Source organism: Triturus cristatus, chromosome 3_1, assembly GCF_964204655.1.
Source record: "Triturus cristatus chromosome 3_1, aTriCri1.1, whole genome shotgun sequence".
Lineage (NCBI taxonomy): Eukaryota > Metazoa > Chordata > Amphibia > Caudata > Salamandridae > Triturus > Triturus cristatus.
Window position 1 is genome coordinate 904625191 of NC_140583.1, and position 13517 is coordinate 904638707.

General features: G+C 42.2%; 1 protein-coding gene across 4 annotated transcripts in view; it reads left to right on the forward strand.

The window, feature by feature from the left end:
• Positions 1–13517, forward strand: part of KCNH7 (potassium voltage-gated channel subfamily H member 7) — a 1410086-nt gene that overhangs the window by 771461 nt on the left and 625108 nt on the right. The gene's annotated exons all lie outside the window — the stretch shown is intronic.

Consider the following 13517-nt stretch of genomic DNA (forward strand, 5'->3'; position numbering starts at 1 on the left):
TCAGATGGTTTCCAATTCAAACTCACCCCAACCCTCATCATTATTCCGCTCTAAGAATTCCCAATATCAACTATTAACCTGTTACTCTTTACCGGTTGTACACTTAGATCATTATGACTGATTCCAAACCCCGGTCTTCCTAAAACCTAGCTTCATTTGATTTGCTGGTTTTCTCTTCAGAAGTAAATCTTTTATTTTTTCTGGAAAGTTCTTCATGGACCCAATAGTGGGGTTTGTGTGAAAAATTTGTTTCCAAATTAGTTGTACTCTGTTACAAACCTTTCACACAATTCTTAAAGTTTATTGATAAATTCATGATGTTGCTTTCACAAGTGTTGCTGGTCTTGTAGCAGCTCTGAGCAAGGGCTGTAGCATTTGCCTGCAGTTATGTAAGTCTTTTGTCTCCCTTTAAAACTTATACATTTGTGAAACACCTGTTTTAGCAACTTTGCACACCCTTATATGAAATACAAGAAAGAGGGCTATTGCTCTGAATTGAAAAGGAGAAATAGGTGCAGAGTAATAATATTTAAGAACATGTATTTAATGAAAGTCGAAGCTAGCAGTTTACCAAGGTAACAGTGTGTTGATATGGTTTTTGCAGTTATTATCAACTATTAGTGAAATGCTGGCATAAATGTTTTAAAAATGTTCAAAATAAATGTGAAATATATGTAAATGCACGAACAAAGGTTTCTAATGAAAAATGTACCCTGCTAAGTTTCTATGAACCTACTAAAGGTGATAGAACCGTGCTCCTAAGAGGAAAAAGCAAAACTCCTACACTGTGTTTTCTATACCAACAGATTTTAATTTACCACTTTATCTTAATTTGGATACAATAACAACGTTAATTAAGGATTTCTGATGAGATCAACCTAAAATTAATTGTGCACAAACCCATTACTCCATCAAACATAAACTATCTTCCATAATCTGTAGTATACTTTTAAATTTCCACTTATGTGGAGAAATAAGTGACATCAGCTATGAGTCTAGAAACAAATCTGATATCTCTGCAAATACTGTACAGATGTGCATCTTATTTGAGTTGAAAAAACGAGATGGTCAGAGATAAAAAAAATAGTAATAGCGAAGGATCTCAGAGATGAAGTGCAGGAATGTTTTTGGACGTTTTTAATCACTATTCAGGTAGCAAACTGTGGGTATGCCTTTAAATCATTTCTGAGAGGAAAGCAGGTGAGGTTTTTATGCAGACAAACAGCCAATAGAGCCCAAATTGGGAGAAGCTTAATCAAATGATAGTAGAGTGGACACATTTACTATACATGAGTATATCATCTACCTAAAAAAGGGGGGTCCCAAAACGTGTTTTCTCCATGTTAATTTCCATAGGAAACTTTAGACAAGGCTACAGGTCAAACGGGTGAACGGAATTACCCCAAATTTGGCAGAAGAAGGGTCTTGGTCGAGAAAAGCACGCTTGTGTTTAAATCCGTTCAGTCGTTTTTGAGAAATATCGAAATTTACAGATATCGATATTTGGGAATTCTGCCATCTGATTGGCTGAGGCGTTACGAGCACAAGCTTGCTGCTTATTGGTTGTGAGCGCTGCGAATGGTTGAATCTAGGATATGTTGGCCGCCATTTTGTGATTCTGTTGAAGTGAGTAAGGGAAAAAAGGGCAAAAAGAGTAGGAAAGAGGAGGGTAGGAGCGCTGTGAGGTCTGTTGGGTGGTTAGGGTGTGCTATACAGGGAGTATGAAGCGATGTATTCACCCTTACCGGCGTGAAAATGCTGTTTTGCCCAGAGTGAGATGGTGCTGAGGTGAGGTGCCGGTACACTCGGGGTTGAAACCGTGAGATGATTGCTGTAAACTGATGTGCTCTGGGCACTGTGGGATACTAGCCGCTGTAGCATAGCTGTGCAAGTTGTGTTAGTATGGGTTTAGAGTATAGCGGTGTGAGCTCTGTGGGGTGGTTAGGGTGTGCTATACAGGGAGTGTGAAGTGAAGTATTCACCCCTAGCGGTGTGAAAGAGCTGTTTTGACCAGAGTGAGATGGTGCTGAGGTGAGTTGCCAGTACACTCGGGGATGAAACCATGAGCTAATTGCTGTAAACTGATGTGCTCCTGGCATTGTAGCACATGGGCCGCTGTAGCATAGCTGTGCCAGTGGTGTTAGTATGGGTTTAGACTATATCGGGAGTGGGAAGCAAACTACTCACCCCTACCGGTCTGAATACTCGAATGGAGTGTTTTAGCAAGCAGGAATAAAGAAAAAATCCTGAAGAATATAATGCAGAATGTTGCAATGCCTCAGAAGACAAATGGTGAAATCAGGTGTGTGGGATAAAGCGATGGAGTTATATATAAAGTGTCTTTATGTAAGTTCCATAAATGGAACCGCTGGTGCAAGAGCTAAGGCATTCATGCTGAGGCAAACTCCAACCACTTCTGCTGTATTCAAACCTAAGCTTCTGCATCAGTCAATTCCACATTACATGTTACAGTTCCATGTGACATAAACAATATCTATTAGACATGAATGACTGTAAATTGTAGAATGAAAATAAAGGTAGGATACGATTACCACACTCTGCCAACCAGTTCCTAAACAATGCCATGTTTTTTTATCTTGATCGCCAGTTCGTGAGCAGAGGATGAGCTAATTTGTGTGAAAGGGCTTCATGGATAAGAGGCAGGCAGAGAGACGTGTGTACCAAGAATAGATATGGTTTCAAAATGGATGTCGGGTTTAGGCTAATTTAGCAAGTTAATGGCATATTTGCATAGGCCATACATCATGCATCCCTGGTTAGTGTGGAGAGGTAAGGGTCAATAATGAAAACAGAGTTCAAATGCCTAAGCATACTTAGAAAGTTATGGTATGAAAATAGTTCAATTGAAGTGTATTACAAAATTTAATAGGAAAAAGTTTAAAAAGTTGGAAAAAAACAATCCAAGAATGACTGCAGTCCGGAAGTTCTTCAGCAGCTTGAGATGCGTAATGTTCCAAGAGGCGATTGTTGCCATCGTGTGAGAAAAGCGAAGCGATCCAATTCATATCCTCGAAGGGACAGTAATGTTCCTCGAATGTTGGAGCGGCAATATGAATTGGTAGGCAATCTGCGATGTTGTCAAAGGTAGCACGTTGCAGGAGATCTTTCACAGCAGTGCAGAAATCCCATTCCGCCAGGATACCTTTTTGTGTTGCATCTGCCATTGCTCCACTGCCCGAACAATCAAGTTCATGGTTTTCAAGATACTCCATTACCTGCTGGATATCGGGAGCGTTTGCTGGGATGTTGGCAAGGCATAGATCCATTCGCCAGTTGATTGGGCAAGTTTTGCAATAAAAAGATGGTTGCACGCAGATTGTATATGTGTAAAGAAATGTTATGTTGTAGCTGGCTCCGATAATAGATAGAGGCAGGTAGCCGAAACGTTGTTCCATTTTTTCACGGTATTGATGTGGGTTCGCGTAGAGGCGTAGTCTGTCGAACATGTTTGTTACCACAGGGAGCGTAGCCATTTTTAACAAGCTAATATAGTAGTAGGATGGCCACAAACAGAGAGAGAACTATGGGCACTATTGCTGTTATTCCAGAGATGATCGAATGAATGAAGTCTGGTATTAGACTAAAAACAGTTTGAAAGCATGTGAGAAGGCCGGAGGAGACAATGTTAAAAAAGTGTGCCAGACCTTAAATTTCAGATGTGTTGAAAATTGTGTAACAATTCACAAAGTGTAATGGAAGGTTCGTGCTATCTGCAGTTGATAAATTACTTTTGGAGAAGTGAGGGACACTTCTTTTTGAAACAAAAGCGCTTTCAGTTTGCTCCGTTTAATAAAATCTGTTTTCAAAGTAGGTAAATAAACGCGCTACCTTATATAATCACATACAACATGACAAATAATATGTACACCTAGCAGACACAACAACACTACGTACTGTGGGAACCGTGGCTAGCCATGTACACAAACCAAACATGGCATGGCACCTCTGCCACACAATGCAGAATGCGGGGAGAGATGGGGGCAAAGTATGTACATAGGTGGGAAGTGATTCTTGATTATAAAAGTATACAATGCAAAGTGTTGAGGGGATGTGCCGGAGAGACTTGAATATGCAGAGCACAGACATTTCCATGTCAACATACACTGATGGTCTATTGAGTGACGTCGACAGTGGACGCAATCATGATAGTACAGTCAGTTGGGAAGATTACTAAAACATAGCGCGTACGTGCCCTCTCCCCCCCTCCAAATCTTTAGCACAGCAGGCTGGCTTGGCGTACGCAAGGCTAGCATAGGGGTATGAATAAAAGGCATGTTTCTCTGTGTGTGGTTCTCTTCCGGAATGGCGAACAAGTCTGTCAGGTCTGCGCAGCTTACACCACCATGAGGCTTACGCCGTGAGCGAAGGTGGCTGCGGGAAAAATGCTCTCAGCCTGCTGCTACCCAGAAACCGTCATGGCCCGTGCGATGCACATATGCCCCACAGTTCACCTTTCGACAGTGTCATATGTGAAAGAGGGCCCACCACGTGCCGGCGGAAGCTTTTGGGCCGAGGTCTGCGAGTTGGGAAGGCTCCTGAGATTAACGCTGGCTACCGCGACACAGGCAGACAGCGCCCCGCTGAGGCCCAGCACCATGAAGTGCTCTGTATACTACTAACACAGTAGTCGAAGAGGTTCCAACAGTGGAACGGTGTCTTGATCCCACAATGGATAATGTTAGAACTGCATCTGAAAGTGCAGATGAAGGTACTCCTTTCGACCAGCTGTAACCAACTCTAGTTCCCAACAGTGGAACGGTGTCTTGATCCCACAATGGACGATGTTAGAACTACATCTGAGAGGTACTCCCTTCGACCAGGTGCAAGCAACTCTAGGTCCCAACAGTGGAATGGTGTCTTGATCCCACAATGGACGATGTCCGATATTACCTGCTGCTTGTGAATTTTCACAGAAGTCCCTGTGTTGACGTGCATCAGACTCTGTGCTTCCGTAGCTAATTGCTGCACATGATTATTGTGCTTAGTTGACACCAGTCGGTGGAGTACATCGCGGTGCAGCAGGTCTGAACAGTGGAACGGGGTCTTGATCCGAAAATGGAGGATGTTAGAACTGCATCTGGGAGTGCAGATGAAGGTACTCCTTTCGACCAGGAGTAACCAACTCTAGGTCCCAATAGTGGAACGGTGTCTTGATCCCAGAATGGATGATGTCCAATACTACGTGCTGCTTGGTTTTCACAGAACTCCCTCCATTGAGGTGCATCAGATTCTGTGCTTCCGTAGCTAATTGCTGCACATGATTATTGGGCTTGGTTGACTGCAGTCGGTGGAATACACCATGGCACAGCAGGTCGGAACAGTGAAATGGGGTCTTGATTCTGTGATTGAGGATGTCAGAAGTTAAAGTTTGTGATGATTTCTCTGTACCCACTCCAATCAGGTGCAACCAACTGCGTGCTTCCGAATCCAACAGCACGTGACTGTGAGGCGTAATGACAAGTGCCTCTTGCCTACAGTGCGGTCAGCAGGGCTCACAATTCAGATGGAGTGGTGATTGTTTAATTACAGAATCCAGTAGGCAACTAACTACAACGTCTATTGAAATATACACAATAGCCTTTTAGTATACTTGCTTGAAGAAGTTTTTTAAGATGACTTATAGGTCTAGTACAATGACCAAATTCTTCTTGGTAGTGGTAAAGAACACTGAATAACAGTGTACACAGTGGACAGCAGAGATCGCAATTCGAATTGTTGATTTATTTATTGCAGAGTTTTGTGTAATTTATGTTGTTGTATTTTGTGAAGAGGACGTGAGAAAAAGTATTCATGGAAGACTGTGATCACTACTGCCTTCATTTTACACTGTAGACAGCAGTGTTCACAATTCAGATCAAGTCACTATCTTAGATGACGTAGTCCTGTGGCCAAAAGACATTGCTCCAGTGCGCTCTGTCTGCAGCATGCATATGCATCATCACAGGGTCCGAACACGGTTTTTGTTGCTTCGTGTACGGCAAACTGGGCAGCTCAAGTCAACGCCACGTGGCTGTGGGCCTTTCCTTACCACTTTCTAGCCTACACTGCAGACAGCAGTGTTTAGAATTCAGATTGAGTCGCTATTGCAGATGATGTAATGTTGTAGGCAACAGACATTGCTCCTAGTACGGCCCACCCGCAGCGCGCATTATTGCTGGCTGTGCACATGCTGAATGCTTTTGATGTGGCTATCTGAGTGCACTAGACCTGCTGGACCCTTTATGATACAATCTTTTTTGTGTATTATTTCAGATCTACTGCCTGTATGTTAGTATACCACAAGTTATGGTTGTTTTACAATAGAATCTTTTCTGTATTATTTCACATCTAGTGTCCCTACCTTACTGTCGCACAAACTTTTGACCCTTTTATTATTGAATCTCTGTGTGTGATCCAATGATTACTGTTGTAGTTGATGCTAGCAGCAACCATTCCCTGAGTGCTGCTTTACACTCACCCCACATGCATCCAGCATAGACGTCACTGGATATGTAACCCTGGTAATAAAAAGGAGTCGAGTGCACGTGCCCGTACCCACTTCCACTATATATCTGTGTCTGTGTGTTCATTATGTGTGCATGACACTGCCCCTGGGCTGTACCACATTACATTGTGCTGTGGACAGCGTATGCAACCCTGTTACCTCTGGCAGTGGGGAAAAGTTCTGTTATGTAGCTTTTAGATGCATGGCTATCACAGGTGGAAGGCTGCTTTACAGAGCATGAATATTGATGAAGAGGATGGTTGCATGTTGTGTGTACTGTCAGATATGTGTACATAGCAACAAAAAATCTTAAAAGCTCTGTAAGCAGAAGAGGAGTCTCTCATCAAACGCTGTAGAGAGAATAGCGAAAATGGGTGGGGTCCTCCAACTGTTACAATGGGAAATGTTATGAACTAATCAAATGCTTTTCTTTAAGGTCACATGGCAATCGCTCAGCGAGCGTGCAAGGAGGCCTCACCCGACAGGATTTTGAGAAAATATTGCCATAATATAAGTTTATTACAGTTAGAAATATATAAATGTTTAAAATATTTTAGATTATTGCTTGTTCTCATATACACTTTAAATTTATTTAGATATAGTTTTGAGACAAAAAAAATTAGGGAATTGCGTTCCCGGCGTGAAACCATACGTCTATGACGTAACACAGGGCCTGGCAGCCTGCACAGCGGGCGTGGCCCCATACGTAAGGCACGGCTTTCTATTGCGTACCCGTTGCATACCAAAGTAGCAGCTGGCACATACGTATATGATGTTATGTGGGATGTGGTGCCATGAACCCATCGGATATGAAATGCGCATCCTTTACGAGATTAGCAATATGGCGGATAGGATTGGCGTGCTGATGGAGCTTGGTACACTACTGGTATGGGACTTCAGTTTTCTCCCACAAAAAATAACAATATAAAAAAAAAAATTAAGATATAAAACATTACATCTTTTTCAAATTAAAAACAAAAAAGGATAATAGAATTCCAAAATATTACAAAAAGAAATAGAAAAAATATAGGTTTTATAAATAATAAAATATGAAATTAACATTTAAAAAACCTTCGAAATTCATTGAGAAAACCATAGGTTTTACAGACGTTATAGTTAGGAATTAGCATTTAAAAAACCTTTAAAATTCACTGAAAAAACCATAGGTTTTACAGACGTTATAGTTAGGAATTAGCATTTAAGAAACCTTAGAAATTCACTGTAAAAAACCATAGGTTTCAGGGACGTTATAGTTAGTTGGACATTTGACTCATATAAAACCAGAGAAATTTGCCCGTTATAGTCAGTTGAGCTAACTATAACTCATGCGCCCGCAATGCACTGGTGATGATGTCACATATTACATCACTCATGACATGGTCAGTGATATCACCGATGACATCACTGATGACATCATCCACCTGATAATCTGATGCACATACTGATGGCCTAATATAAACTTTGATACACGCACTCTAAAATACAGACTACTATTTTTTAAACCATACACACAACAATGCCAGATACTACATAACACCCACTATTTCCTAGTCCTACACTCACATCCACTCACTTATACATGCAGTTACTCATCAATACAGTACTATAATATGCACTCATACACCTATACATACAGTCACAGTCCGCCACTCAACCATAGAGTTACTCACTCACTTAGTCAGTCATGCAAAGAATCAATCACATACCCATTTACTCATGTATACAGTTATACACATCAACTGCGTTATTTATACACACACCACATCACTTATTTATGCAGATACTAACATATACTTATTGTCTTATACAATCACTGATACAAGCAGACACTTTTATATACCCAATCCTTCAAATAACTTACTCTCACGTATAGTCATTTATATACTCCAACACTCACATATACTGCCCTAAAATATGTGTAGTTACTCACACATATACCGGTGAGACAGTCATTCACTCACCAACACACCCATACACACACTAACTCACCCATACAGCCCTTCCTAGATGTACTTTTGAATCCATACAACCAGTTAATCACCTATCAGACATGTATGCACAGTCACACACCCCCCATCCACCCACACAGACATTCAGGCACTCATACAAATACTCAGACAACAAATCAATAACCATATAGATACTCATGTAGCTACTCACCAACCCATGCAGCCGCTTATACACCAACTGAGACACTAATACAGACTTTCACACAGTTTAGTCACTAACCCATACATTCAGTAACACATGTTCAATCACTCAGTTAAACAGTTAGGCATGCACCTACTAAATAATCCATTCAGGGACTTGTAAATTCACTCTTTCTTCAATAAACCTTGGCATAGATATATATGAAAAATATTTAAACTTTACAGAAACACACATTCACTGGATGATGTCATCAGTGATGTCATTTAAGATGTCATCAGTGATGTCATCAGTGATGTCACTGACCATGTCATGAGTGATGTAATATGTGACGTCATCACCAGTGCATTGCGGGCGCGCGAGTTATAGTTTGCTCAACTAACTATATCGGGCGAATTTATCTGGTTTTATATGAGTCAAATGTCCAACTAACTATAACGTCCCTGAAACCTATGGTTTTTTTCAGTGAATATATATATATATATATTATCTACTGGCGGTCGCCAGTAGATAGTTATAGTTAGGACCGTGTTTCCATAGGAAATCCGCAACATTCTATTTGGAATAACTTTGGCGCCGGTTGACGAATCCTCGCGAAATTTACAAAATAGTTGGGGCGCTCCGCTCCGCTCCTAACCTGAAAGTCTCGGGGGGATTCGTCAAGCGGGGGCTGAGAAAAAAGGGGGGTCCCAAAACGCGTTTTCCCCATGCAATTTTCCATAGGGACCTTTAGTCCAAGGTACAGCCCGAACGGCTGAACAGTATTACTTGAAATTTGGCAGAGAGATAGTCCTCAGCTCAGGGAAGTGCCTTTTGCAGGTCCGGTGTCAATCTGTTCAGTAGTTCCTGAGAAAATCAAAAGTAAAATCAAATATATATGTGGGTGGAGCCTAACCACACATCTCATCCTGAGATCTGATTGGCTGTCAGCACTTCATCCAAGAAGTGTTGGCAGCCATCTTGGGACCAATATACATGATAGCACCTCATTAAAAAGCATTGCAGTTAATAGAAGGTTTTAAGACTTTAGTTACATTATAAATCATTTGTTGATGGTACCATACTCATTTTAGGAATTGTGGTATGTTCTAAGGTGATTTCACCATGTGAAAAAGCCTTCTGCTGGGATATCATGATTGAGAGAAAAATATTTTCTCATGCTTTTCCCACAGAGGTCTGGAAGGTGATCTATAAGCTAAACTGAGAGCTTATTTTCTGTAAATTCACATTATCTTTCTCAGTCATGTGAGAATGAAGTCTGACATTCTCAGTAAAACATGTACATCCAACAAGGGCAGAGACTGTCAGTTGATTCCTTTGTGTTCTACTGCAGCTTCCCAGAGTGTTCCAAAGAACAACTAGAGCGCTAACAGTCCTACTTATGATAAACGTATGGCACACCTGAAGCCATCTTGCTTGGATTAAAGTGGTAACTCTTAAAACATTTAATTTAAAAAGGAACAAAATGAGGGGGTTCATTTTTCCATAATAAGTATGATTAGTGCTGCAGAAAGAAAAACTAGGTCACATTTTGACTTCTGAAATCCTCTTTTATTTCATTAAAAATTTCTGACATGCAGACTGAAACATGCACTTTCAATACCAGCAGCAGTTTTCCCTGGTGAGCAGTAGCTTTACTACAGTGATCTAATGAGCAAAAAGAGTGCTAACATTCTGAATTTATGGCAAATGTGTGACACATCTGAATGCCTTCTTGATGGAATCAAAGTAAAAAGCTGAAAGTATTTCCTACTGAGGAGACTGCAGTAAATGAGGAAATTAGGAAACTTCATAACAAATAAGTCTCCCAAGATGGCCACCAGAGACAAAAGAGCCCAAATGTAGCCCAAATATCACCCAGATGTAGCCCAAGTATAGCCCAATGACAGAATGTCCCAGAGTGTTCTTAAAAACAACTAGAGCGCTTACTGTCTTCATTATGACAAAAGTATGGCACACCTGAAGCCATCTTGATTGGAATAAACTGGTAACCCTTAAAACATTTAATTTAAAAAGGAACACAATGAGGGGGTTCATTTTGCCATAGAAATTATGATTAATGCTGAAGAAAGAAAATGAGGGCACATTTTGAGTGACTTCTCAAATCCTCTTCTATTTCATTAAAAAATTCTGACATGCAGACTGAAACATGCACTTTTAATACCAGGAGCAGACTTCCATGGTGAACAGTAGTTTTACTACAGTGATCTAATGAGCAACTAGAGTGCTATCTTTCAGAATTTATGGCAAATGTGTGACATATCTGAATACCTTTATGATGGAATCAAAGTAAAAAACTGAAAGCATTTCCTACTGAGGAGACTGCAGTACATGAGGAAATTAGGAAACTTCATAACAAATAAATCTCCCAAGATGGCCACCGGAGACAAAAGAGCCCAAATGTAGCCCAAAATCACCCAGATGTAGCCCAAATATAGCCCAATGACAGAAGTGTGCAAAACACTTATTATTTTGTGTTTTTACAGTGTTATATAGTGCAGACTTGTCAGGTATTGGAGTGCTTTACATGAGCATTGGTTACATCACACAAGAACAAATTCATTTTGGTTGTAGACATGGGGAGACTAAGTGATTTGACCAGAATCACAGAATATCGAGCTGAAGCAGAAACTCCAACCTGGTTCCCCAGTTGCAAAGTCTGCAGTTCTGGAAGTAACACCACATCCTCTCCCCTAAGTGCAACATTTAATCAAGTGGTCAACTGGATAAAAAAACATAAAGATAACAAATAATTTAAAAGTGCTTTGTCGCTATTTGAAAACTCAGAAAATATGTCCTTATTTTAGTCTTTTAGAGCACTAACCATAATTTTGATGCCAATAAGACCCTCTCATATATGTAATTTCTAAAGGAAAAGCTCTAGGTATTACAGTTTTGATTACATCAAGATGACGTCAGGCGTTCCACACTTTTGTAATAAATATAGAATGTTAGCAATCTAGTTGTTCATTAGGATACTGTTGAGAGGCAGAGGCCAGGGGCACGGACTCTGAAAATTGAAGGCAGGTAGGAGGGTGCAAAGGCAACAATTTAACCACACTGAGCAGGCAGGAAGGGCCGTGGCAGCACAACAGACTATGGAGGGCAGTGGAAAGGGGGGCAGGGGCAACAAACCAACAATACAGGACTTGCAAGAGAGGCTGTGGCAATGTAATAGACCATTGTGGGCAGAAGGAAGAGGCAATGGTAGTACAACCATACATGCCAACAGACCCGATTCAGCCAGGAAACGTCCAATGTTTTTAAGCTCAAATGGGCTTTATTTGATCTGTCTCCTGTCTACAATCTCCTCTTTTTCAATGTAACTCAAAGGGGAAAATCAATACCCCAGTTTTTTTTCAAAATCTCCCTCTTACCAAGTTCAAAATGTTCGCAAGTATGGTACATTGGATCATGGAAGGAAATGGGGTAGGGACATGGACTTGGATAACAGAGGACAGGAGGGACATGGAGAGGTGCACCAAACTGACCCTGGAGGGCAGGCATCAGGGTTTGCAGCAGCACAATACACCACACAGGGCATGCGGGACAGGAGTGCAGCACAACAATCCATAGAAAGCACGAGGGAGGGGACAGGACCATGCACATGGACAACAGAGAACAGAGGGGCAAGAGGCAATGGTAGCTAGCTGACCATAATGGACAGACAGGAGAGAAAGCTGCAGCATAACAGACCATAAAGGGCAGGAGGGACGGATCAGGGGCATTACAATGGAACAGATAAGCCAGGAGGGAGAGAGTAGGGGTCTGCACATGTAAACAGAGGGCTGGGGGCAAGGGGGCAGGGCAGGAGCAGCAAGATAGCCATGGAGGTCAGGCAGGATGGGCACTAGAAGCAAGACACACCATGAAGAGCAACAGTGAGACTGTGATGGCATACACACAGACCATGGAGGGAAGATGGGAGGGGGTCAGGGGCAGCTAACTGACAACACATGGAAGGTGGGAGGGGCCATGGCAGCACAGAAGACCATGCATGGCAAGTGGGAGGGTTAGTGGCAGCACAATGGCTATGATGGGCAAGAAGGAGGGTGCAGGGGCATGCACAAAGGACGATGGAGGATAGAAGGGAGGGTCAGGACCTGTGCACAGACAAGAAAGTTCAGGGGAAGGGGCCTCACAACAGACCACACGGGGCAGGCAGGAGGAGCAGTTGCAGCACAACAGACCAGGGAGGGCAGAAGGGTGTGGCAGTACAATGGACCATGTAGGACAGGAGGAAGAGGATAGGGGCATGGCATGTGGACAGGCAGGGTGGAGGTGGCAGGGACAGGTTACAGTCATCTGACAATGCTTGGCAGGTGGGAGGGGAGTGGCAGCTCAACAGAACAGATAGGAGTGGCATGTCCATGGAACATGGTGGGCAAAAAGGATGGAGCAGGGGCATGCACAAAGACATCGGAGGGCAGGGGGAAGAAGAATAGGGGCAGCAAGCTAAGCACAGAGTTTAAGCAGGAGGTCAATGATGGGGCATATAATTGGGCAATGGAGGGCAGGAGGAGGGGACTGGTACATCATACTAAATTGAGGGCAGTGGCAGCACATCAGACCATGCATGGCAGGAGGGAGGAGGCTAGTTCATGGATTCACACAACAGAGGATAGGGAGGAGGGGGATGGGGCAGCAAGCTAACTGTTCAGAGAAGGCGGGTATTAGGAACTTTATTGTTTTTAAAACGTGTGTCTGTGCGAACTACTTAAAATATGAACAAGTATGCAGCATAATCTCACTTTTATTCAGGAAGAAGAGGACGTTTGTGCCTGTGACTCCGGGCTCACTTGGCAGAAACACCCCCTGACCCTCCACACCCTATCGCAAAATGTAATGCCCGTGAAAAGGGTAG